Here is a 26337-nt window from a genome sequence, read left to right as displayed (position 1 = left end):
TTTCCATGAGTAGAACGTAATGGATACAAATGCACAATAAAGAGGTTAGATATGATATCAAAAACATAAAAGGAGGGAGGAGGGGAGTTAAAGAGTACAGCTTTCAGACAGAGGTCAAACTAAAGTGACCTTCAATTCTGTATAGAAGAAGTAAGGAACAGAGAAGGACTACTAAAACACTGAGGGGGAAAAAAAAAGTTAAAAAATGGCAGTAAGTACATACTTATCAATAGGTACTTTAAACGTCAATGGACTAAATGCTCCAATTAAAAGGCATAGGGTGGCTGACTGGATAAAAAAACAAGACCCATATATATGCTGCATACAAGAGACACACTTCAGACCTAAAGACACTCACAAACTGAAAGTGAAGGGATGGAAAAAGATACTCCATGCAAATGGCAATGAAAAGAAAGCTGGGGTAGCAGTACTCATATCAGATAAAATAGACTTTAAAAGAAAAACTATAAAAAGAGACAAAGAAGGGCATTACATAATGATCAAGGGAACAATCCAACAAGAGGATATAACACTTGTAAATATCTATGCACCCAATGTAGGTGCACCTAAATATATAAAGCAATTATTAACAGACATAAAAACAGAAATAGACAGTAACACAATAATAGTAGGGGACTTTAACACTCCACTTACACCAACGGATAGATCATCCAAACAGAAGATCAATAAGGAAACATTGGCCTTAAACGACACACTAGAACAGATGGACCTAGTAGATATATACAGAGCATTCCATCCAAAAACCGAAGAATACACGTTCTTTTCAAATGCACATGGAACATTCTCCAGGATTGATCACATATTAGGCCACAAAACAAGTCTCCATAAATTTAAGAAGATTGAAATAATACCAAGCATCTTTTCTGACCACAACGGTATGAAACTAGAAATCAACTATAGGAAGAAAATCAGAAAAGCCACAAATACATGGAGATTAAACAAAATGCTACTGAACAACGACTTGGTTAACGAAGAAATCAAAGAAGAAATCAAAAAATACCTGGAGACAAATGAAAATGAAAATACGACATGCCAGAATTTATGGGATACAGCAAAAGCGGTTCTAAGAGGGAAGTATATAGCGATACAGGCCTATCTCAACAAACAAGAAAAATCTCAAATAAACAATCTAACAATGCACCTAAAGGAACTGGAAAAAGGGGAACAAACAAAGCCCAAAATCAGTAGAAGAAGGGAAATAATAAAAATCAGAGCAGAAATAAATGAAATAGAGACCAAAAAAACAATAGAAAAAATTAATAAAACCAAGAGCTGGTTCTTTGAAAAGATCAACAAAATAGACAAACCTTTAGCTAGACTCACCAAGAAAAAAAGAGAGAAGGCACAAATAAGTAAAATCAGAAATGAAAGAGGAGAGGTTACAACAGACACCTCAGAAATACAAAAGATTATAAGAGAATACTAGGAAAAGCTATATGCCAACCAATTCGACAACCTGGAAGAAATGGATAAATTCTTAGAATCATACAACCTTCCAAAACTGGATCAAGAAGAAGTAGAGAATTTGAATAGACCAATCACCAGTAAGGAGATCGAAACAGTCATCACAAACCTCCCCAAAAATAAAAGTCCAGGACCAGACGGCTTCCCTGGTGAATTCTACCAAACATTCAAAGAAGACTTAATACCTATCCTTCTCAAACTCTTCCAAAAAATTGAGGAGGGGGGGAAGCTCCCTAACTCATTCTACGAAGCTGACATTACCCTGATACCAAAACCAGACAAGGACAACACAAAAAAAGAAAATTACAGGCCAATATCACTGATGAACATCGATGCAAAAATCCTCAACAAAATACTAGCAAATCGCATACAACAATATGTTAAAATGATTATACACCATGATCAAGTGGGATTTATTCCAGGTATGCAGGGATGGTTTAACATTCGCAAATCAATCAACGTAATACATCACATTAATAAAATGAAGAACAAAAATCACATGATCATCTCAATAGATGCAGAGAAAGCATTTGACAAGATCCAGCATCCATTTATGATAAAAACTCTGAATAAAATGGGTATAGAAGGAAAGTACCTCAACAGAATAAAGACCATATATGACAAACCCACAGCTAATATCATCCTCAATGGTGAAAAACTGAAAGCTATCCCTCTAAGAACAGGAACCAGACAAGGATGCCCACTGTCACCACTCCTATTTAACATAGTATTGGAAGTCCTAGCCAGAGCAATCAGGCAAGAGAAAGAAATAAAAGGGATCCAAATTGGAAAGGAAGAAGTGAAACTGTCACTATTTGCAGATGACATGATTTTGTATATAGAAAACCCTAAAGAATCCACCAGAAAACTTTTAGAAGTAATAAACGAATATGGTAAAGTTGCAGGATACAAAATCAACATACAAAAATCAGTTGCGTTTCTGTACACTAACAACCAAGTAGCAGAAAGAGAAATTAAGAATACCATCCCATTTACAATTGCAACAAAAAGCTAAAATACCTAGGAATAAACTTAACCAAAGAGGTGAAAGATCTGTACACCGAAAACTATAAAACATTTCTGAAAGAAATTGAAGAAGACGCAAAGAAATGGAAAGATATTCCGTGCTCTTGGATTGGAAGAATTAACATAGTTAAGATGTCCATACTTCCTAAAGCCATCTATAGATTCAATGCAATCCCTATCAAAGTTCCAACAACATTTTTCACAGAAATAGAACAAAGAATCCTAAAATTTATATGGAACAACAAAAGACCCCGAATAGCTAAAGGAATCCTGAGAAAAAAGAACAAAGCTGGAGGTATCACACTCCCTGATTTCAAAATATACTACAAAGCTATAGTAACCAAAACAGCATGGTACTGGCACAAAAACAGACACACAGATCAATGGAATAGAATCGAAAGCCCAGAAATAAACCCACACATCTATGGTCAGCTAATCTTTGACAAAGGAGCCAACAACATACAATGGGGAAAAGAAAGTCTCTTCAACAAATGGTGTTGGGAAAACTGGATAGCCATATGCAAAAAAATGAAAGTAGACCCTTACCTTACACCATACACAAAAATTAACTCCAAATGGATTAAAGACTTGAATGTAAGACCTGAAACTATGAAACTTCTAGAAGAAAACATAGGCAGTACGCTCTTCAACATCAGTCTTAGCAACATCTTTTCAAACACCACATCTGACCGGGCAAGAGAAACAATAGAAAAAATAAACAAATGGGACTACATCAAACTAAAAAGCTTCTGCACAGCAAAGGAAACCATCAACAAAACAAAAAGACAACCTAACAATTGGGAGAAGATATTTGCAAACCATACATCTGATAAGGGCTTAATCTCCAAAATATATAAAGAACTCATGCATCTCAACAACAAAAAAACTACCAACCCAATTAAAAAATGGGCAAAAGACCTGAACAGACATTTCTCCAAAGAAGATATACAGATGGCCAACAGACACATGAAAAGATGTTCAAAATCACTAACTATCAGGGAAATGCAAATCAAAACTACAATGAGATATCACCTCACGCCCGTCAGAATGGCTATAATTAACAAGACAGAAAACAATATGTGTTGGAGAGGATGTGGAGAGAAGGGAACTCTCATACACTGCTGGTGAGAGTGCAAACTGGTGCAACCACTATGGAAAACAGTATGGAGATTCCTCAAAAAATCAAGGATAGAACTACCATATGATCCAGCTATTCCACTGTTGGGTATTTATCCAAAGAACTTGAAAACACCAATTTGCAAAGGTACATGCACCCCTGTGTTCATTGCAGCGTTATTCACAATAGCCAAGACCTGGAAGCAACCTAAGTGCCCATCAAGGGACGAATGGATAAAGAAGCTGTGGTATATATACACAATGGAATACTACTCAGCCATAAGAAAGGATGAAATCCAGGCATTTGTGACAACATGGATGGACATTGAGGGTATAATGCAAAGTGAAATAAGTCAGAGGGAGAAGGTCAAATACCATATGATTTCCTTCATTAAGTAGTAGATAATAACAACAATAAACAAACACATAGGGACAGAGATTGGATTGGTGGTTACCAGAGGGGAAGGGGGGAGGGAGGAGGGTGAAAGGGATAATTCGGTACATGTGTGTGGTGATGGGTTGTAGTTAGTATTTTGGTGGTGAACATGATGTAGTCCATGCAGAAACAGAAGTACAATGATGTACACCTGAAATTTTTACAATGTTATAAACCAATGTTACTGCAATAAACAAAAAATTAAAAAAAAAAAAAAGAAAAACCTTTAGCTAGACTCACTGAGAAAAAAGAGTGAAGGCTCAAATAAGTAAAATCAGAAATGAAAGAGGAGAAATTACAACAGACACCTCAGAAATACAAAATATTATAAGAGAATATGAAAAGCTATATGCCAACAAATTGGATAGTCTGGAAGAAATAGACAAATTCTTAGAATCATACAACCTTCCGAAACTGAATCAAGAAGAGATAGAGAATTTTAATAGACAAATCACCAGTAAGGAGACGGAAACAGTAATCAAAACCTCCCCAAAAATGAAAGTCCAGGACCAGACAGCTTCCCTGGTGAATTCTACCAAACATTCAAAGAAGACTTAATACCTATCCTTCTCAAACTCTTACAAAAAATTGGACAGAAGAGGAAGATCCCTCACTCATTCTACGAGGCCAACATCACCCTGATACCAAAACCAGACAAAGACAACACAAAAAGAAAATTACAGGCCAATATCACTGATGAACATCGATGCAAAAACCCTCAACAAAATACTAGCAAATCGCATACAACAAAACATTAAAAAGATTATACAACATGATCAGGCGGGATTTATTCCAGGGATGCAGGGATGGTTCATCATTGGCAAATCAATCAACGTGATACACCACATCAATAAAATGAAGAAGAAAAATCACATGATCATCTCAATAGATGCAGAGAAAGCATTTGACAAGATACAGCATCCATTTATGACAAAAACTCTGAATAAAATGGGTATAGAAGAAAAGTACCTCAACATAATAAAGGCCATATATGACAAACCCACAGCTAATATCATCTTCAATGGTGAAAAACTGAAAGCTATCCCTCTAAGAACAGGAACCAGACAAGGATGCCCACTCTCACCACTCCTATTTAACATAGTACAGGAAGTCCTAGCCAGAGCAATCAGGCAAGAGAAAGAAATAACAGGGATCCAAATTGGAAAGGAAGAAGTGAAACTGTCACTATTTGCAGATGACAAGATTTTACATATAGAAAACCCTAAAGAATCCACCAAAAAACTTTTATAACTAATAAATGAATACAGTAAAGTTGCAGGATACAAAATCAACATACAAAAATCAGTTGCATTTCTATACACTAACAATGAGACAGCAGAAAGAGAAATTAAGAATACAATCCCATTTACAACTGCAACAAAAAGAATAAAATACCTAGGTATAAACTTAACCAAAGAGGTGAAAGATCTGTACACTGAAAACTATAAAATATTGCTGAAAGAAATTGAAGAAGACAAAAAGAAATGGAAAGATATTCCGTGCTCTTGGATTGGAAGAATTAACATAGTTAAGATGTCCATATTTCCTAAAGCAATCTATATATTCAATGGAATCCCTATCAAAGATCCAACAACACATTTTACAGAAATAAAACAACGAATCTTAAAATTTATATGGAACAACAAAAGACCCCTAATAGCCAAAGGAATCCTGAGAAAAAAGAACAAAGCTGGAGGTATCACACTCCCTGATTTCAAAATATACTACAAAGCTATACTAACCGAAACAGCATGTTACTGGCACAAAAACAGACACACAGATCAATGGAACAGAATCAAAAGCCCAGAAATAAACCCACACATCTGTGGACAGCTAATCTTTGACAAAGCAGCCAAGAACATACAATGGACAAAGGAAAGTCTCTTCAACAAATGGTATTGGGAAAACTGGACAACCACATGCAAAAAAAAGTAAAGTAGACCATTATATTACACAATACACAAAAATCAACTCAAAATGTTGAAAGACTTGAATGTTAGACCTGAAACCATGAAACTTCTAGAAGAAAACATAGGAAGCACGCTCTTCGACATTGGTGTCAGCAACATGTTTTCAAGCACCATATCGGACCAGGCAAGAAAAACAATGGAAAAAATAAACAAATGGGACTACATCAAACTAAAAAGACTCTGCACAGCAAAGGAAACCATCAACAAAACAAAAAGACAACCTAACAATTGGGAGAATATATTTGCAAACCATATATCTGATCAGGGGTTAATCTCCAAAATATATAAAGAACTCATACAGCTCAACAAAAAAAAAACTACCAACCCAATTAAAAAATGGGCAAAAGACCTGAACAGACATTTCTCCAAAGAAGATACACAGGTGGCCAACAGGCACATGAAAAGATTTTCAACATCACTACCAGGGAAATGCAAATCAAAACTATAGTGAGACGTCATCTCACCCCCGTTAGAGTGGCTATAATTAACAAGACAGGAAACAACAAGTGTTGGAGAGGATGTGGAGAGAAGGGAACTCTCATACACTGCTGGTGGGAGTGCAAACTGGTGCGGCCACTATGGAAAACAGTATGGAGATTCCTCAAAAAATTAAAAATAGAACTACCATATGATCCAGCTATTCCACTGCTGGGTATTTATCCAAAGAACATGAAAACACCAATGCATAAGGATACACGCACGCCTGTGTTCATTGCCACATTATTCACAACAGCCAAGGCTTGGAAGCAAACTAAGTGCCCATCAAGGGATGAATGGATGAAGAAGATGTGGTATATATACACAATGGAATACTACTCAGCAGTAAGAAATGATGAAATCCAGCCATTTGTGACAACATGGATGGACATTGAGGGTACTATGCAAAGCGAAATAAGTCTGAGAGAGAAGGTCAAATACCATATGATCTCACTCATAAGGAGAAGATAAAAACAACAACAAATAAACACATAGAGACAGAGATTAGATTGGTGGTTACCAGAGGGGAGGAGGGGAGGGAAGGAGCAAAAGGGATGCTTAGGCACACTTGTGTGGTGATGGACTGTAATTAGTGTTTGGGTATTGAACAAGATGTAATCTATGCAGAAATAGAAGTATATTGATGTATGCCTCAAATTTATACAATCTTACAAAGCAACGTTACTGCAATAAAAAAGAAAAAAAAAAAAGAGGCTTCTTGGGGTCAGGAAAGCAAAGCCAAGGACTTTTTCATTAGACTTTGCCTGACATACCTATAGATTTGGGTGAATTTCTCTCTTTTGAAGGTCCCCAAAATATTTCATGGTTCCTTGTAACTACCAGAGGAGTGACCTTCCTTACTCACCTGGTAAGGTTGCTGGAAACCCTGTAAACATGGCACCAGGCCAATATTTTCAAGTGGCTTTATCTCATAAAGCTCAATCTTTGTTCCTCAAAAGCTGTCTGGTCATATTTGAGACCATGCATTTTTCTCTCGAATATGATATTCCAGTCAAAGCTTGGGCAATATTACCAATGTTTGCATGTATCCTGTTATAAGGAGAACAGATTCTTATTGAACTTATGAAAATAACTATATTGCCATGAAAATAACAATATTCACTCACTAAGAGTTTTCAAATTCTGGAGAGATCAGTAGGGAGGAAAAGATAAATGTTTCAATTCTGTTCAAAAAAGTGTAATTTACCAAATTGTTACAAGTCATAGTTAGCTTAAGAGAAAAGAGAAAAAGTTTTCCTTAAATCTGAAGTAACAAAACATTTTTCAAAAATCAGCAATATTTTAAACAAAAAGTCATAAAAATTATAATCATTCTCATCAGTTCACTCAGTAATTGATTCTTGATATTCATCTTCTGTTAGCAGTTTCAGGAAGTCATCTGTTTCTCCACTAGAGTACTGTACTCTAGAGTACTTTTTTTTTACCCAATTCAGTTTTATGATCTGAAAGTTCATCAGAAACCTATATTTTAAAGTAAGTGTCAGAGTTCTTTACATGAGTCTCTCTGAAGATGAAACATATTTTCAAAAGCATCAGAGTAAAACAATAACTGTCTGTAAATGACAAAAGACCTTAAAATGGCAATTGACAAAGAAATTTGGTTATTTCTGTGACATACAAAACTTTAAAATAATAACTACAATTATGACTGTCAACTAAAACAGATCAGAATTTTAGGAATGTTATATAATTTTTAAAACTTATATCAATAACATTTACCCACAAAATACCACCTAAGAAGGTTTATCATCACTTATTTGACAATGCTTCCCATGTAATTTAACATACTAAGAAAGCCTAATTAATCTAATGTCTTCTTCTTTATAGAAAGAGAGAACGAATTTCTTTAGAAGTCTCAGGGGTCCTCTGAAAATTCTCAAAGAAAAAAAATTTTTCCTTGAGGTCAAAAGAAAGACTTCATTTAGGATTTGAATTTTGGGAGAAGCTTGTCACAAATATCAAAAGGTTTTAAAACACTTGGCCAAGTAGGAAACAATGCTCACTGTGAAACAATGCTCAGCTATCCATTCAATCAAAATGACAACAGAAACAGTCAAGGACAAACAGAGTTACAACAGTCAAAAAAAATCTTAATAGAGAGACCTCAGTCTTTTTGAACGTAGGAAATTATTTTTTTAAAAACATAGATTTTTCTGTCTTTTTAGGTAGACTTACTCAAAGGTAACGAAAAACCTTTCATAACCTCTTTATCTACTCTCTTGAGTAAACTCAAAGTCCACGAAAATTATCCTTTTAAGAGAGAGGGGGAAAAAACAAATTCTAATTTTGTATCAGTTTACTTTTGATACTAAACCACATTTACTTAATTAAATTCATTTTAATCTTAGCAAACTTGACCATGCAAAACTCTTTCCTCAGGGTTACTCCTCCACAAACCTTTTATAACTTTCTTTTTTTACATTTAGAATTTGTCCCATGCTGCCTTTTTTTTCTCCTAGTACTTTAGGACAAATTTATCTTTCTTAACCAAACAAAAATATTTCCATTTTTTATACCTTCTATACTGAAAATGTACATCTTACTTTCCTTGAATACAAGATGTTTTCCTTATTAATTTTTAGTAGCTTTAATCACTTATTAGAATTTTTAACACTTAATTTTTAAGTAAAAACTAAGTAAGCAATTATAAACTGTCTTTTACATTAGTATTCTGTGGGTTGGCAAGTTTATAAATACTTTTTATAATTTCTAGAAACATCTTACTTTACAGTACAATAATTTAGTAAAACACAAGCCATGTTTACCAATGGACCCCAAACACCTTTCAGTTTTTCTGTAATAAGAAGCCAAAAGTAGATAACCTTATATTTAGTAATTAATGTATAATATCTTATCTTATTTGAAAATAATCTAAATACTCAATGAATTTCTATCATTTAAATTAACCTAGCAAAACTTCAAAGTTTCAAGTTACCAAAGAGATTTTGAAAGTTATTTTAAATATACATGCCATAAAACTATAACTGTTGCTAAAAGTTTATCTATAAACTCTTATCTCACTTACATCTAAATCATTTGTGCCCAACAATTATGTTTATATTACTCACAAAAACTTCATGAGATATTAGACAAAATTAGCTATCATTTTAAGCTTTTTTTGCTGACACATTTGTAACGGGGGTAAGGTGAGTTTGTTTCACTAGTAAACCCAGGCTACATGTCTGCATCATATCCAATGCTGATAACTCTGAGGACCTGTCTATTTCAATCAAACCAACAAACTTAAACAAGTTTTTCATTTGCCAAAGTTTATTTCATATCACGTTAACTTGAAAGACATTTGGGTTAGTTTCTATTACATTTAGAAATAATTTGTGTGAGCGCTTACTTTAAACTAATTAAACAGGGCCAGCCCCTTGGCTTAGCAGTTAAGTGCGTGCGCTCTGCTACTGGCAGCCCCGGTTCGGATCTCGGGCGTGCACCGACGCACTGCTTCTCCGGCCATGCTGAGGCCGTGCCCTACGTACAGCAACTAGAAGGATGTGCAACTATGACACACAACTATCTACTGGGGCTTTGGGGGGAAAAAAAAGGAGGAGGATTGGCAATAGATGTTAGCTCAGAGCTGGTCTTCCTCAGCAAAAAGAGGAGGATTAGCATGGATGTTAGCTCAGGGCTGATCTTCCTCACAAAAAAATAATAAAATAAAAAAAATAAACTAATTAAACAGACCTCTTAATTTTTGGCCATGCTATCTGGAGGTAAAATATCTCACATTTAAACCGTATACATATAGACATACATGAGCACACAGGTAGACACAGAGACCTTATAGCTTTCATTAAATTTTGTTATGAATCAGGTGTAACACAAAACTCACTATTTCAAAGAGTAGCACTCAGGTCCTAGAGAAGATGGGAGCAAAAAATCTACATCATAAAGACACAGAGAAAACAGTCAAGTTTTCTTCAACATGGAGTTTCTGCATCATATTTGCCTTAGTTTTTAATGTCTCAATTAATATCTAGGAGCACTTTGAGAGGTACAGGGGAGGCTTTTATTATCCTTTTTATTAGCACCTGATATTAGCCTCTAGTGTTTATCTCATAATGTGTGGGCTCAGGCAATGCTATTGACTCCCCTTTTGTAAGTTTAATTAACGTTGTTTAAAGGGCAGATTTATATTCTGTCTCACAATCAGGCAGGGGAAACATTCCCCAGTGAGACACAATGTCTATCCCCACAATACAATCAGGCAAAAAGAGATACAATCACTTCACATAAAGCCCACAAATATATCAGTTTTTCTACAAAATTTCATCTGAATTCCATCAACTCTTATACTTCTAATCATAGCTTTCATTAGGACTTTATCAATAGGTCTTGGTCTTACAATATTGGATAAAGGAAGCATTCCCAGTCAGACATTTTAAAACATACTCAGGCAAAATTGACATCCTCTTGAGCTAAAATTAGCTCAAACATTCCAATCTTTATAATCCTATCAATATTTATACTTTTACATTTTCTCAATTTAATTGTAGCCTGAGTCATGGTCTTAAGGTTAGTCTTTTTTTTTTTCTTTGTATTTCCTTTTTTTAATTTGGCCTTTTTATAGGTACCAACAAAACAATGGTGATGAGAGCTCTCAAAACAATTTTTTTCCCAATTTAGAAGTTTTTCCAATTTAAATAATCCATTGTCTGGCCATATTGATGAGTAGGATCTTAATAGTAACTCATACCAATAAACTTAACCATGGAAGAAAGAGGTGTCCCCAAAAGAGAGTGTAGAATCAGCAGCCCTCACAAGATGCAGAAAGTTCCCTCCCTAAAATAGTCTAAGAAAGCAAAGGCCATCATTGCACAATCAGAGTGCACCTACAAGAAACAAAGGTTGAGATGACAAAAGCCCCTTATAAAAGCAATTGGTACTCCTTATGACAAACTCCCCTGAGAGGTGACACAGCTGGACAAAGAAAGTGTGTCCCAGAACCCCAGTCTACTCGACTGACCACCGGGGTGCAGAGACCAGAAACATCACAAAGCCAAGCTCTCACAATATACAACAAGAAAAAGAAAAAAACTACATACCTGCCCAGACAACAGACTCATAGAGATGTCTGTGTCTAGCCCTATGTTTTTTCCTCTTTATGACAGATTCCTCTGGGAGGAAAAGGATCAATAAGCCATGAGTACTCAACCAAATTTCCTAGAGTCACTGAGTCCAAGAAGTTAGCTTCACCAACATTTAATCCTGTTAATCTAAATTTAGAAAAGAAAAAAACACTCATGACTCTCACTTCCTTTGGACCCTGCAGGCAGAGATCTGAGAAACTGATGTGGTAAGAACTCTTACCTCCTGCTGGCTCTTGTCAGGAGTCCAGGATCTCTCAGCTACAGTAGTCAAGGAGCAAGCAGCATCCAACGAGTGAAGTTTTATCCTTTCCAAGTTGCTAAACTGTAGGGGAGGAAGATAAATCCTCTACCTTCTGGCTGGCCTAAGAATTAAATTGACATGAGACAGAATAACAGGAGAAAATCAAACACAACTTTAAAACGTGTATACATAGGGCAAACCCAGGAGAGCTGGGTAACTTGCCAGAATGGCCAAAACTGTCACCTTATATATCATCTTCAGCTAAAGACAAAGGAGGATGTTTGGGGTAGTGGTTTGGCACTTCAAAGGGAAGGAAGGCAATTCACATGGAAATGGAAAAGCAAATGTTTGGTAGATAAGAATGGGCTTAGCAAGGACCCTCACAGTCTACTAATACCCGGAGTTATCTATGGTGATGGCCTGTCCTGGGGACAGGTCTTTTATCTTAAATTCTTTTAGGCACTTAGGGGAAAGTTCAAAGCTTCTTTTAGAGTCTTTTGTTCTTAAAAATAATCAATGCAAGCCAAAAAGACACGTATTGGGGTGGCCAATTCTGATCCCCCAAAATTTCCTTGTTCAACATTGTTTATACCATCACACTGATCCTAGTAGCCAGACCTGACTATACAGATTGGCTAATAAACCTGGAAGAGCTCATGTTCTAAGACACAGGTGGAAAGTGTGGGACAGATGGGACCTGGGTGCTGGGAAACTGCTCATGTCTGCTGCTGACTCAGTCTTCTCACCAGCTGCCTATTCCAACAGATGCATCTTTCTTAGGAGGCATCAAACACCCAGAATGTCCTCATCCTGTGGTTCCTGTACCCCTAACACCCCACATTTGATTTCCAATTTTGAGAACTAAAGCTGCTGGCTTCGGGCCAGTTCACAACAGATGTGGGTCACAACCGCCAATTACCCAGGAAGCATCCACCAAGGCAGAGCATGAGAGTCATCTTCTTAGAAATTCCCATCCTTGTGATCCATCAATCATCTAACACCTGCTCAAAAAGAGAGATTAGGAGACCTTCTCCTGAGCGTCTTCAGGGATTTAATGCTTCCTGCTGGGAAGTATAAAGGCTGAGTTTACTATAAATATCTAGGAAGTCTGAGAGTTAAGGGAATTAATGGAAAGTAGGTATTACAACTTTACATATACTTTAGGAAAACTTGCAAATCTCTCCAAAGCTTTGAGATAATGCCTTCCTATATCACTGACCTTACCGGTCTCTAAACCCCACATGGTCATCATACACTCGATAGGCATTCAAAGCCGTGAGCAGCAGGACCTTTCCTCTCTCCACATGCAGGGCAATGGCAATAGGGATTCTGCTGATCAGAATACCGTTGCTAGTTTGTGCCAGGCCTTGCAAGGTTGTTCTTGCACTGCAACTATCTGTGAGAGATTGTACCCTGGCTTTCTCTAAGTCTGTAGATTTCCTTTACTATTTTTTGCCACAAGAAAATGGTCCTTACTGTGCACTGCCTACTTAGTAAAGCTAAGAAAGACAGGATGGGCAGGGGCAACATGCAAGGAGAGAAACAAAGACATTAGCACCTGGGAAAATCCTGCTGTGGACTCTTTCTTCCTATCTATCTATCATTGAAGTGATATTAACATGATCTCCTCAGAAAATATAAAGGCCAGTGTTAGGATGTGTGTTTTCTTAGGGTCTCTGAAAGAAAATATGAGAACTGAAGGAATGCCGAATTCTTGAATGCTACAGAACCCTACAAAAAAGAAAAGTGCTGAGCTGGCCCTGTGGCTTAGCGGTTAAGTGCACGCGCTCTGCTACTGGCGGCCCAGGTTCGGATCCCTGACGCACCACTTCTCCGGCCATGCTAAGGCCGCGTCCCACATACAGCAACTAGAAGGCTGTGCAACTATGACATACAACTATCTACTGGGACTTTGGGGGAAAAAAATAAATAAAAGAAAAAAAATTTTTTTTTAAAAAATAGAAAAGTGCTTAGCTGTGGCTAGAATAATCCAAAGTCTCGGCAATAGCAAAGGGAGGCTGACAGCTGCCAGCCCTCTGCAAACTGTAAATTAGGTCATCCAGGGCTCCCTGTTGTCATCTTTCTGTGCCCTTTCCTTGGACCCTTCCCCCCATCGCATCCCTCATTTGCTTTTCTATTCCCATCAAAACCTGACGTCAAGTAATGATGTGAAACCAATTCATACTAGTTTGTGAGTAATGAAAACAGATGGTGGCTTTAGCTTTTCTGAGGTTGGGGTGGGAGGGAGGGGCATTGTGCTTTCATAGAGATGATGCCATAAACTAAAGACTAAAGCAACCAGGGTAGAATTTTCAAAGCTTGAGGAACAGTGCACAAAATGAAAGATGGAAGTTTGTTCTCTCTTTGTTTGCAGGCTCAGTGTGGATCACACAAGGAGAGTCTGGACTGTTCTAGAGCAGTCACTTCTCTTCCCATGTCCAGGAAAAGGCCAAACTGGAGCACAGAGCCAAAGAGAACATTAATATACTGGTGGAGAAAGGCCTGCAGCAGAGGGCAGAATTGGAGCAAATAGCAAAGAAAAGAAAAAAGGATACCTGCAAAAAGATTTCATTTCAATAGCAGGAATAGCTTTGTAATAGTTGAAAGCCATTCAACAATGACACAAACATGCTTGTCAGAGAGAGAGTTCGGGTGGATGACTACAGTGGGAAGGTTGTCTACATTGGCTGAGAGCTAGAACTCAATGACCTGACTCCTTTTTCTTCCTGGAATTCATTACAGAATATTCTGTTGAAAGAAAATTAGAACTGCCACAAAAAAGCAACATGGTTATTATTTTGGCATATTTCTTCCCAGTTTTCTTCTCCAATGTATAGATTATTACATACTCTGTATCTGTAATCATATGCCGTACACACAGGTGTATCTTTTTTAAAATTATGTAATCAATTCTCTATGTTATTAGATACTTTTCCTATTCAGTATTTATAATGAGCTACATTAATATTGTATCTAGTTCTCTTATGACTGAGAATTTAGGCAGCTTCTGCATTTTTCCTATTACAAAAATTGCTGTGATGAACATGTCTGTACTTGTACATTTTTCATTATTTAAAATTATCATATATGTATATGAGGAAACTATATATATAAACACTTTATATATATTTCATATATATAAACATGTAAAAAATCTGAAATAAGCCCCCATTTCCTCAAATAAAAGATTCAAAATAAGATTTGCAGCCAATTTGAAAACATAAACCCTTACGATCGTAAACGAAGTTGTTCAAGTGTGTTAAGCCTTTGTTCAAATACACCCAGCTGCGATCTACTCTGTGTGTCTCAGCATTGGGAGGAGTCCTCTGAGTGTCATGAGGAAGTAATAATACATGAACTTCTTGACTCCTTGCCCCCTGACTCCTCTCTTTAGGGATTTACTCCATATTGTCTACTGCAATGGTTTCAGAATGTGAACAAGGATCATAAAAGTCATCAGTAGTAAATAATACCAGCCACACATTTTAATAACACTTATTAAATATGCCCATGGCAATGTAAAAGAAAATATCATGGAAGAAGTAAAGGGGATGGAACTAACAATGACTGTCAGCCTGTGTACTGGCTCACACACTAGTGTATGGCGAACCAAGAAGTGGAACCCACGTATGTCTGATTTACATAGCTCCTCCCTTCAAAGAGCTCAAGAATGTCTAGTACAAAACAAAACAAGTGCTTGGAAATTGGTTGCTGTGATTTGATTCCATCTCATTGGAATATGACCAGCTTTCAGAGTCCAAATTTTTTTTAAATAATGTATTTCTAAATGTCATATCTTGAGCAGATCCATAAGGTGAAACTGTCACTGAATCCTTAAATTTTAACAGTTGATGTGTCTTATTCTGATGAGAAAACTGTTGACCGCGGGAGTAGAGATGGCAAGAAGGCCATTATTAGGTAGCACAGGACAAATGGTCCAGAGATGTGATGAAGAGTACAGACTCTTCACAAATAAATCCTGAGTTATGAGAAAGTCACAAGCAAGTAAACAGATGGTGGCAGGGAAAATTTTGTTGGGTAGAGTTAGCTGGGAAGAGCTCTTGGAGGTGAATCTTGAGTTGGTCCTTGAAGATGGTGGAAGACCTAGCATGACCAGGAATATTATTTCAGAGTCAGGAATCTCCCTCTCTGACCTAATGCCACCAAGCAGTCTCCTCATTCCAGAGCAAAGGCATAATTTATCCCTACCCATTTAAACTATGTGTTTTTGAAAGATATTTCCCAGGAACTAGGCAATATTTCTGTCCACTTCAGAGGATCAATCAAGGTTAATACCATAGATCTGAGAGCTTACGCATCCTGGGCTCTTCTTCTTTCTTCTCTTGATCCTGTGTAATTTGATCTAAGAGCACAGGGATTAATTCTTCCATCCTGGGATTACAATCATCAGTTAGCACATCAAGTCCAATTGTTCTTTTTAAGTTTAGAAGACCAAAAGCAATACACAGGGGAAGAAAACTATACCTAAGCTTCCCACCAAGTTGTCCAACTGTTATGAGAGGTTTGGGAATTTGATTGGAGATGTAAAAGAAACTTTCCACTCCAAACAAATGGACTGAAGGTATATTTTATTTTATAGAGGATAGTAAAGGCAATAGTCCACAAACAGATCCGAATAGGTCAAATAATAAGAGGGAAAAAACACCAGCTCAACTGGAAAGGGAAAACATCCACATCGGCTGAGATAACAGCAGATTTGAATAGGTCATATTATAAGAGGGAAAAACATCAGATCGATCGGAAAGGGAAACATCAGATTGACTGAAGGGAAATGACACAAATCAACCGGAAAGAGAAACACCAGGTTGACCGAAAAGAGAACGTATTAGATTAATTACTTTACAACAATTACTCACAACATCCACACCCCATTGTCGGGAGAGTCCTGCCAATCGACATGGCTGGGCGGGAATCACACGTCCTGGGCAAGGCGTCCCTTCCACAGGTGGAGCTCTCACCAGGCCTCGGTTTCCAGCAGTTTATATAAGCAGTTACAGAGTTGACAGAGCAAGCATTTTGTGTTTCTATGCACAAATGTTTATCAGTGGCGTACGTGCACTGAGCCCTCTGGCTATCGTCCCAGCCCAATTGTTGTGTACGTGCATTGTTTACCCTGGTTATCGTCCCAGCCAGGCACAGATGGCCAGTCTGTCCCAGGCTGCGGCGCCCAAAGGGCCTTGAAATTTTCACACATTGCAACTATCTCCATGGGATAAGGGCCAGTTTCCACCACACAGAAAGCAGCTTTTATATTTTTTTGTGTGTTGGTGGCTGTAGGTCAACGGAGCGGTGAAACATGGCTGTACTCATATCAAGACATTTTTGGCTGTGGCCATCTCTATTAACCATAAGATATTATATGTATAGATAATGAACTTTGTACATAAGTATATAAGGCATATCCAAGAATCCCAAATCCACTGACTATAATAATTATAAAATTATCTTGTAATAAAGGATCCAAACCCCAAGATAATTAATTAAATAATCCCTTAGAATATGAAGCATTATTAACTTGATCTTGCAAATTATGTATAACATCAAAGATAACATTAGATAAGGTAACATCTAGGCCTAACAAATTAGCTTGTAGAAGTCCAGACCAGCCCCCATCATGGAAAGTAGCAGAAGGCAGGGTAATAGAGAAATTATAGTTTTGTATAATTGATCAGATATAGGCTTATACTGAGAAGTTGTTTGATGTTTTTGAGACCAAAACTTCTCGGCCATTCATAGTCCAGGTTACAGGTCCCACTGATGTAGAGCAGTTGTTTTAGCAGTTTAGGGTTAAAGGTTGTCCTACAGAGACATTAGATGGTGTGGAGGTCTGCAGCAGACATGGAGTTGCAGCATAGCATAGCGAGCATAGCAGGAATATCTATTTATGCAAAGAAACAGAATTTTTAGAAACATGATATAATTGTTTACTTTTTGGATACATGACTATGAGTGTTGTAGTGGGCCCTTGGGCCACTATTTCTGCAGCACAAGGAGCCGCATTCGGTGGGTGTGTCACCCACACCTTTGTCCCAGGTTTTTATCCATCTGTAGACCTAAATTCTTGCTTTTTTTTTTTCAGTTAATTTAGTTGGAGGTTGCCCTTGTGACACATTTGGAGTCAAGAAGGGAAGTACCAATAATTGTCCCATTTGTTTTTTAGACTTTATAGTTAATATTGTGTCCCTATCATTATATAAATTTTTTTTTTTTTTTTTTTTTTTTTTTTGGTAATCTGGATCAATGACTCCTCCTAGTACATCAATATCTTTTGTCGCTAGTCTAGAGCATCCTTTTAACAAAACAAACGTGTTTTTGGGAAATTGTACCCCTATCTCAGTAGGGAATATAGATTGCTTCTTAGGGGGCAATTGAATAGAATAAACAGTGGATAATTCCAATCCAGCCGCTTTGGCCATGGCACGAAAAGGTGTTTTAGCAGATTGAGTCAATGGCCAATATATTAAGGTCATAAGCTCATGGGTGGCGGCTGCCACTTCTGTAATCTTTGCTGGTAATAACCTTGACAAAAGAGTCTCATTAGGGCCTAGTGGCCTGTTATTTAACATATTTAGAGCAGTACTTAGATGGTTGTGCCACCCCTTTAATGAGCCATGACCAAGTTTTCTCAATTGTTGTTTAAGCAATCCATGTATTTGTTTTATGAGGCCTGCAGCTTGAGGGTAATAAGGTATATGATAAATCCATTCTATATGATTTTCCTTTATATAAGTTTGAATCAACTTACCTGTAAAGTGGGAACCATTGTCACTCTGAATCTGCCCTGGTGCTTCGTAGAATTTTATGGCACTCTGTTGGGTGGCTGCTTTAGCCGGCATAGCTAATAAATAACCAGAATATGTATCAACAGCAGTGTAGGCATAAACATATCCACAAGAATTTGGCAATGGTCCAATAAAATCTATTTGTCAGGTATGGGTGAGAAATAATCCCTTTTGAATATGACCTTGGTAGGGGTGTGGAACTCCCCGTTTATTTAACTGTTGGCATAATTGACATTGTTGTACTGCAGTGGCAATATCATCATGGATGACAAAGATTCCCCTTTGTTGTGCCCGCCTGTATGAAGTTTGTTTTTCCAAGTGTCCACTCTTTTTATGGACTCACCGTGTTAAATCTGTGTTGAGCACTGCACGACTTTGTACCAGCTGATCAGCATAAGAGTTATACTTTTGTTTTGTAGAAATTAAAGAACTGTGAGCATTAACATGAACTACAGTAATAATTGTATTTTGGCATCATAATCATATGTCTTTTTATAATTTTTTTTTAAGTTAAAAGAAAAGACTTTAATTTTGGCAGAAGTTTATCAAAAATGTTAAAAGATTTTAAAACACTTGGCTAAATAGGAAACAATGCCTAGTTATTTATTTAATCAAGTTGACAACAGAAACAGTCAAAGGCAAATAGAGAGTTAAAACAGTCAAAAAACAAAAACCTTGAGAGACTTTAGTACTCTTGAACACAGGAAATTATTTTAACAAAACATAAGTGTTTTATTTTTTATATAGATTTACTTAAAGGAACATCTTTTAATTTTTATATAAAGAGCAGATCAAAAGTTCAAGAAAATTACCTTTATAAGAAAGAAAGCCCAATCCTAATTTTTTATTAGTCTATTTCAGCCAATTTGATCATGTATAAAACTTTTTAGGGTTTTGCTTTTACAAACCTTTTGTCATTTATTTTTTGTATTTAGAATTTGTCCCATATCTTTTTTTTTTTTTTTAGTACTTTAGGACAAATTTATTTTTAATAAAATAAATAAAAATATTTTTATTTTTATATTTTTATGGACAACATATATTTTGGGTTTTTTTGTATATAGACTTTTTAGAAATGTATATTTTTTATAGAAAATTTTTTAACATGCACAGAACATGTTTATTAATAAATGCAAGCATCTTTTAGTTTTTTTGAGATAAGAAACCAAAGACAGACAAATCTATGCTTAGTAATTAATTTTTAATGTTTTATCTTTTTTGGAAATGACCCAGAGACTCAATCAATTTTTATCAATTTAATTTAGCAAAACTCTAAAGCTTTAAGTTACCAAAAAGATTTTGGAAGCTGTTTTTGAAATAACTTTGTCTTTTAGAAGTTTCTGTGTATTAATTAAAGATTGCATGTCATCGTGAGAGGTTTTGAATCCTCTCTTTTAAGGGTGACCCATAAGGTGAATCTGAAATAGAGGTTTTCCAGAATAGCCATTATAATTTTAAATTACTTCAAAAGTTTACTTATTTTTACTTGCTTAATTTTAGATCAGGAATTCTGGGGGAGTTGAACTGGGGAAGCTCAGCAAGAGAGGGGAGAGGAGCAGCAGATTCAGCTTCGGTTGCTGGCATGTTTAATTACTTTATTTATTTATTTATTTATTTATTTTTAAATGTTTATTTATTTATTTATGTTCCCCCAAAGCCCCAGTAGATAGTTGTATGTCATAGCCGCACATCCTTCTAGTTGCTGTATGTGGGATGTGGCCTCAGCATGGCGGGAGAAGGGGTACGTCGGTGCGCGCCCGGGATCCGAACCCAGGCCGCCAGCAGCGGAGCATGCGCACTTAACCACTAAGCCACGGGGCCGGCCCCTAATTACTTTTTTTTAAAGAGGCAGTACAGTATTCCTGATTTTATTTAGAAACCTCAAAGATTAAAGTAGGCTTTTTACTAGTTGTTTAACTTTTTAGCTGGCTTTTTCCAATTGCATAAGCAAATACATTAGTTTTGGTAAACTGAACTTGCCCTATTTTGGTCACTTTTTCTCTGAAGTCTATGGAATATTGTGGCCATGTGGTGTTACAAGAAAAAACTATCTTCTTGGACATGGGCTCCTACCTGAAGGCAGCCTATTTAGCCAAGAGGTGGCCCAGAGGGCTTTTTTTGGGGACAGATGGAACTCCCCCCCTTCAAAATTACAAACATACAGAAAAGACAGTGAAATAGGATCCCAAACAGAACAGATAGATGCATCTAACGGATTCCGGGTAAAAGTCCTATAATTATTCCCCATCCAGTAGGGATGGCCCTGCCTCTTAAAGAGACAGGACCCCAGATGGAGGGGAAGGGAGCTTTCGGTGTAAGCAAAAACCAACAAACAGACAAACAAACAAACAAATAATTTTAGAACCTGTTTCCCTGTCATAAGAAAAATGTGCCCAGGGTCAGCGGTGCCAGGTCAGATGGAAAGCACTGGGAGCAGTCCCTAGGGGCAAATCACCTAGGCAGCTGCTGGACTGTTTCCCAGGACATCCCACCTGGCCCAGGGCCACCGAGCCACGGGCAAAGAGCCTCCCAGCTGGCTCGCCAAATTATTATTGGGTACATATTTAGGCTCTCTATTTGTCACTTAAGAGGGGCCAAATAAAACTAGAATGCCAGGCTCATGGCAAGAAAAGAGTTCCAATTTTGGGTGACATCAGCAGGGACTGTAAATCTGAAAGTTCTTATTTCAAAAGCACCTTCTCTCTTGTATTTTATCCCTATCTTCCATAGCCCAACGATAAGCACTCAATAAACACCAACCTCACCGTGCCAGAAAAGAAACATCGTCTCTCTCTTTTTTTTTTTCCCAGTCTGCAAAGCTTTAGTCACATCTAACGGTTTAAATAGTCGCAGACAAACATCCCAAGATTCACATAATCTTGACCCACGAGCCCACTCCACAGCCAGAGTGCAAGAGGGAGAGTCCTCCCATCCTGGAGTTTCTTCCACCTTGGCTTCAGTTACCTTTTGTTTGAACACGAAAACCATCTCCTTAATCGAATCCTGCTCACAGCGCCGATTATGTTATGAGAGGTTTGGGGATTCGATCGGAGACGTAAAAGAAACTTTCCACTCCAAACAAATGGACTGAAGGTATATTTTATTATATAGAAGATAGTAAAGGCGATAGTCCGCAAACAGATCCAAATAGGTCAAATAATAAGAAGGAAAAAACACCAGCTCAACTGGAAAGGGAAAACATCCACATCGGCTGAGATAGCAGCAGATTTGAATAGGTCATATTATAAGAGGGAAAAACATCAGATCGATAGGAAAGGGAAACATCAGATTGACTGAAGGGAAATGACACAAATCAACCGGAAAGAGAAACACCAGGTTGACCGAAAAGAGAACACATCAGATCAATTACTTCACAATAAATCAATTACTCACAACATCCACGCCCCACTGCCGGGAAAGTCCTGTGAATCTACACGGCTGGGCGGGAATCACACGTCCTGGGCAAGGCGTCCCTTCCACAGGTGGAACTCTCACCAGGCCTCGGATTCCAGCAGTTTATATAAGCAGTTACAGAGTTGACAGAGCAAGAATTTTGTGTTTCCATGCACGAATGGTTATCAGTGGTGTACGTGCACTGAGCCCCCTGGCTATCGTCCCAGCCCGGTAGTTGTGTACGTGCATTGTTTACCCTGGTTATCATCCCAGCCAGGCACAGATGGCCAGTCTGTCCCAGGCTGCGACGCCCAAAGGGCCTTGAAATTTTTACACATTGCAACTATCTCCATGGGAGAAGGGCCAGTTTCCACCACACATAAAGCAGCTTATATATTTCTTTTTGTGCTGGTGGCTGTAGGTCAATGGAGCGGCCAAACACAGCTGTACTCATGTCAAGACACCAACATAACTGGGCTTATGGCTTAAAGGATAGAATATGTCACCCCATTCAAAATAAAATCAAAAGACCCCATTTTCAGAGAATATAAACAATTCACAGAGGTAACACTTTTACTAAAATTCACATTTTTAGTGCAGAAATGGAGAATAACATCCCTGCATTGCTTATTTTCTAAAAGAGCAGACTCTTTCAGATATTAATTTTTCAGCATAGAGTGATGAGTTGATAATATTTCTTACTAGTACACCAGACTGGAGGCATTCACGGTTATAGAAAGAAGAAATATGACTGGCTTCCTGCTTCACACAAGAAATCATGCAAAAACCAGTTTTCACCAAATGGACGGGCCCCTTTAAGATCCTTCTCACCACTCATTCATTCGTAAAACTTGCAGGCTTGAAATCCTGGATACATCACTCCCAGATCAAGGCAGCCCCAAAACCACAAGAAAGTATCCAACCTGTATTGAGGGAAAAGAGGGTGACAAAACGCCATGGAGAGCTCAGATATGTCTTTAAGAGAATCTCTTCTATCTGACTCTTCTTCTCACAGTTCTGTTTATTGGCGTCAAAAGAAAAGTAACTATTTCCATGCTATGGTCCCCCTATGACATCCTGATTCAGCAGGAAGTAGCTAGAGGAAGTAGCTAGAGGAATTACGACGCCCTGTCTCCCCCTTGACCATAGGATTATGGGTTATTATACCCATATAACGGGTATTTTTTATACCTTTTTTATTGAAAGCATACATCTTACTTTTCTTGAAGGCTAAGATGTTTTCAGTATTAAATTTTAGTGAAAACTAAGAAGTAAGCAATTATGAACTTTTTAACATTAGCATTCTGTGGATGGCAAATTTATAAACACTTTTTATAGTTTCTAAAAACATGCTACTTCATAGTACAATCTTTAATAAAATACAAGACATTTACTAATAGCCCCAAACATTTTTTTTAGTAGTTCTGTAATAAGAAACCAAAAGTAAGTAAACCCGTATTTACTAATTAATGTCTAATATTTTATCTTGTTTAGAGATGATCTACATATTCAATGAATTTTTATCATTTAATTTAACCAAGCAAAACTTCAAAGTGTCATGTTACCAAAGAGAATTTAGAAGTTATTTTAAATACACATGCCATAAACTATAATTATTGCTAAAAGTTTATCTATAAACTCCCATCTCACTTACATCTAAACTATTTGCTCCCAACAATTATGTTTGGACTACCCACGAAAAATTTATGAGACATTAGACAAAATCAGTTATTATTACAGCTGTATTATTACAGCTATTATTTTGCTGTAATAATACAGCTGTATTATTACAGTTATTATTTTGCTGACAAATTTGTAGCAGGGATAACATGAGCTTATTTGACAAGTAAACCCAGGCTGCATGTCTGCATCATAGCCACAAACTGACAACTATGAGGACGTGGCTATTTTAAGCGAACCAACAAACTCAAACAAGGTTTCATTTACCAAAGAATATTTTATATTATATCACCTTAACTTGAAAGACATTTGTGTTAGTTTCTATTACATTTAGAAATAATTTATATAAATGTTCACTGTAACCCAATTAAACAGAGCTCTTAATTTTGGCCATACCATCCAGACGTAAAAGATCACACATATGTAACATACATATACACATGTATACAAAGATTCCACAGTTATTGTTTTAAACTTTAGGACAATGCACCACACCTTTAAAAGTCTACATAAAGCATTTAACATAGGCTCTTTTTCTAAGTGTACAATTTAACTTTAGACCAATTGACCTTGGGGACGGGGGGAGATTTTATTATTATTTTTTTTAGCCCCTGATATTAGCGTCTAGTTTTTATCTCATACAGTGCGGGTTCAGGCATCTCTATTGACTTCCTTTAGCAGGTTTAATTAACATTATCTGAAGGGCAGATTTATATGCTGCCTTACAATCAGGCAGGGGAAATGTTCCCCAGTGAGACACAATGTCTATCCCCACAATACAATTTCTGATACAATGATGCAAAAAAGATGTAACCACTTCACATATAGCCCGTAAATGTATCACTTTTCCTACAAAATATCATCTGAATTCCATCAACTCTTATACCTCTAATCATAGCTTTCATTAAGACTTTATCAATAGGTCTTGGTCTTATAATTTTGTACAGGGGAAGCATTCCCAGCCAGACATAACATCCATTTTCAAAGCACACTAGAAAAGTTCATGTAATCTCTTCATATGCTATTAGCTTAAACATTCCAACCTCTATAATCTTATCAACACTTACACTTTTACGTTTTCTCAATTTAATTGTAGCCTGAGTCAGGGTCTTAAGGCTAGTCATTATTATTATTATTATTTTGCATTTCCTTTTTAATTTGGTCTTTCGTAGGTACCAATAAAACAACTATGATAAGAGTTCTCTAAAAAATTTGTTTTCAATTTAGAAGTTTTCCAATTTAAATGATCCATCATTTGGCCACATTGATGAGTAGGATCTTAATAGTGACTCAAACCAATATGCTTTTATGGCTTAACCACGGATGCAAGAGACATCCCCAAAAGATAATGCAAAAGAAGCAGCCCTCACAAGATCCATAAATTTTACTCCCAAAAATAGTCTAAGAAAGTAAAGGCCTTCCTTGCACAGGCAGTTAGTGCCAGCATTAACAAGCAAAAAAAGTTAAGACAACAAAGGCCCCTAATGAAAGCAATTGGGACCCTTTATGACAAGCTCCCCTGAGAGCTGACACAGCCAGACAGAGAGAGTAGTACATCTCAGAACCCCAGACTACTCAACTGGCTGCCAAGAGGCATGCTGGTATGTGCATCCTCCAGATGGCAGAGACCAGAAAGGTCACAAAGCCAACCTCTCAAAACATAGACAAGACAAAAGAAAAAACCTCATCTTATATGCACGTTAACAGCTTTAGCTAAGCTTTGGATCTCTTGGAGCCAGACTAATAGCTAGGAGGGAGGTGCCATGGAGTTGGGGATTATGTGATGTTTTACAGAGTACCTCGTTGCACAGAAATTTTCTTGAGTTGGTGAGGGACTTGTGTCATCTACCTGGTTCTATGACCAACTTATCCTATCACGGGAGTCTTCTTGCAGTGGCGAGCACCCTAATAGTTCTTAAGTTCTTGACCCATGCCCACCAAATTTGCAGCCTCTTTGGTTTCCAAGATGTCCTTAGCAACAGCTTTCACCTCATGCACATACTCACAGACAACAGGCTTATAGAAATGCCTGTGTCTTTCCCTATGGTTTTTCCTTTTTATGACAAAAGGCACAAAAGACAGAGGGACCATCTCTGGGAGGAGAAGTATCAATAACCAATGAGTACTCAAACCAAACATCCCAGAGTCACTGAGTCCAAGAAGCTAGCTTCACCAATAGTTTCTCCTGCTAACCTAAATTTAAACAAGGGGAAAAAATACTCACCACTCTCACTTCCATTGGACACTACAGGCAGAGATCTGGGAGACTGACATGGTAAGAACTCTTACCTCCTGCTGGCTCTTGTCACAGGTCCAGGGTCTCTCAGCTGCAGTAGCCCAGGAGCAAGCAGCATCCAGCAAGTTAAGTTTTATCTGGCCTTCATCACCAAACTGTAGGGGAAGAAGACAATTCCTCTACCTTCTAGGTCTTTCTGGCTGGTCCAAGAATTAAATTGACATGAGACAGAATAACAGCAGAAAATCAAAGTTTAATAACATGTATATATGGGAGAAACCCAGGAAAACTGAGTCACTCACCGGAATAGCCAAAACCAACACCTTAAATACCATCTTCAGCTAAAGACAAGGA

At 37.3% G+C, this 26337-nt stretch overlaps 1 long non-coding RNA gene and 1 gene segment (V, D, J or C); one reads left to right on the top strand and one right to left on the bottom strand.

Moving 5' to 3' along the window:
• Positions 1 to 22329, bottom strand: part of LOC147917461 (uncharacterized) — an 82600-nt gene extending 60271 nt beyond the window's left edge. For all 4 annotated transcript variants that reach the window (XR_015549953.1, XR_015549955.1, XR_015549954.1 and 1 more), the window contains exons 1-5: positions 22068 to 22329; positions 18638 to 18730; positions 11851 to 17770; positions 11586 to 11756; positions 7376 to 7560 (exon numbers count right to left, since the gene is read on the bottom strand). This is a non-coding gene — a long non-coding RNA (uncharacterized LOC147917461). The remainder of the gene's footprint in view (positions 1 to 7375; positions 7561 to 11585; positions 11757 to 11850; positions 17771 to 18637; positions 18731 to 22067) is intronic.
• Positions 1 to 26337, top strand: part of LOC101391383 (T-cell receptor alpha chain constant-like) — a 440175-nt gene that overhangs the window by 280603 nt on the left and 133235 nt on the right.

This window comes from Ceratotherium simum, chromosome 3, assembly GCF_057802395.1.
Source record: "Ceratotherium simum simum isolate JZ-2026a chromosome 3, ASM5780239v1, whole genome shotgun sequence".
In the NCBI taxonomy this organism is placed as follows: Eukaryota; Metazoa; Chordata; class Mammalia; order Perissodactyla; family Rhinocerotidae; genus Ceratotherium; species Ceratotherium simum.
Note: the sequence above shows the minus strand (reverse complement) of the source record. Positions and strands in the feature narration are given on the sequence as shown.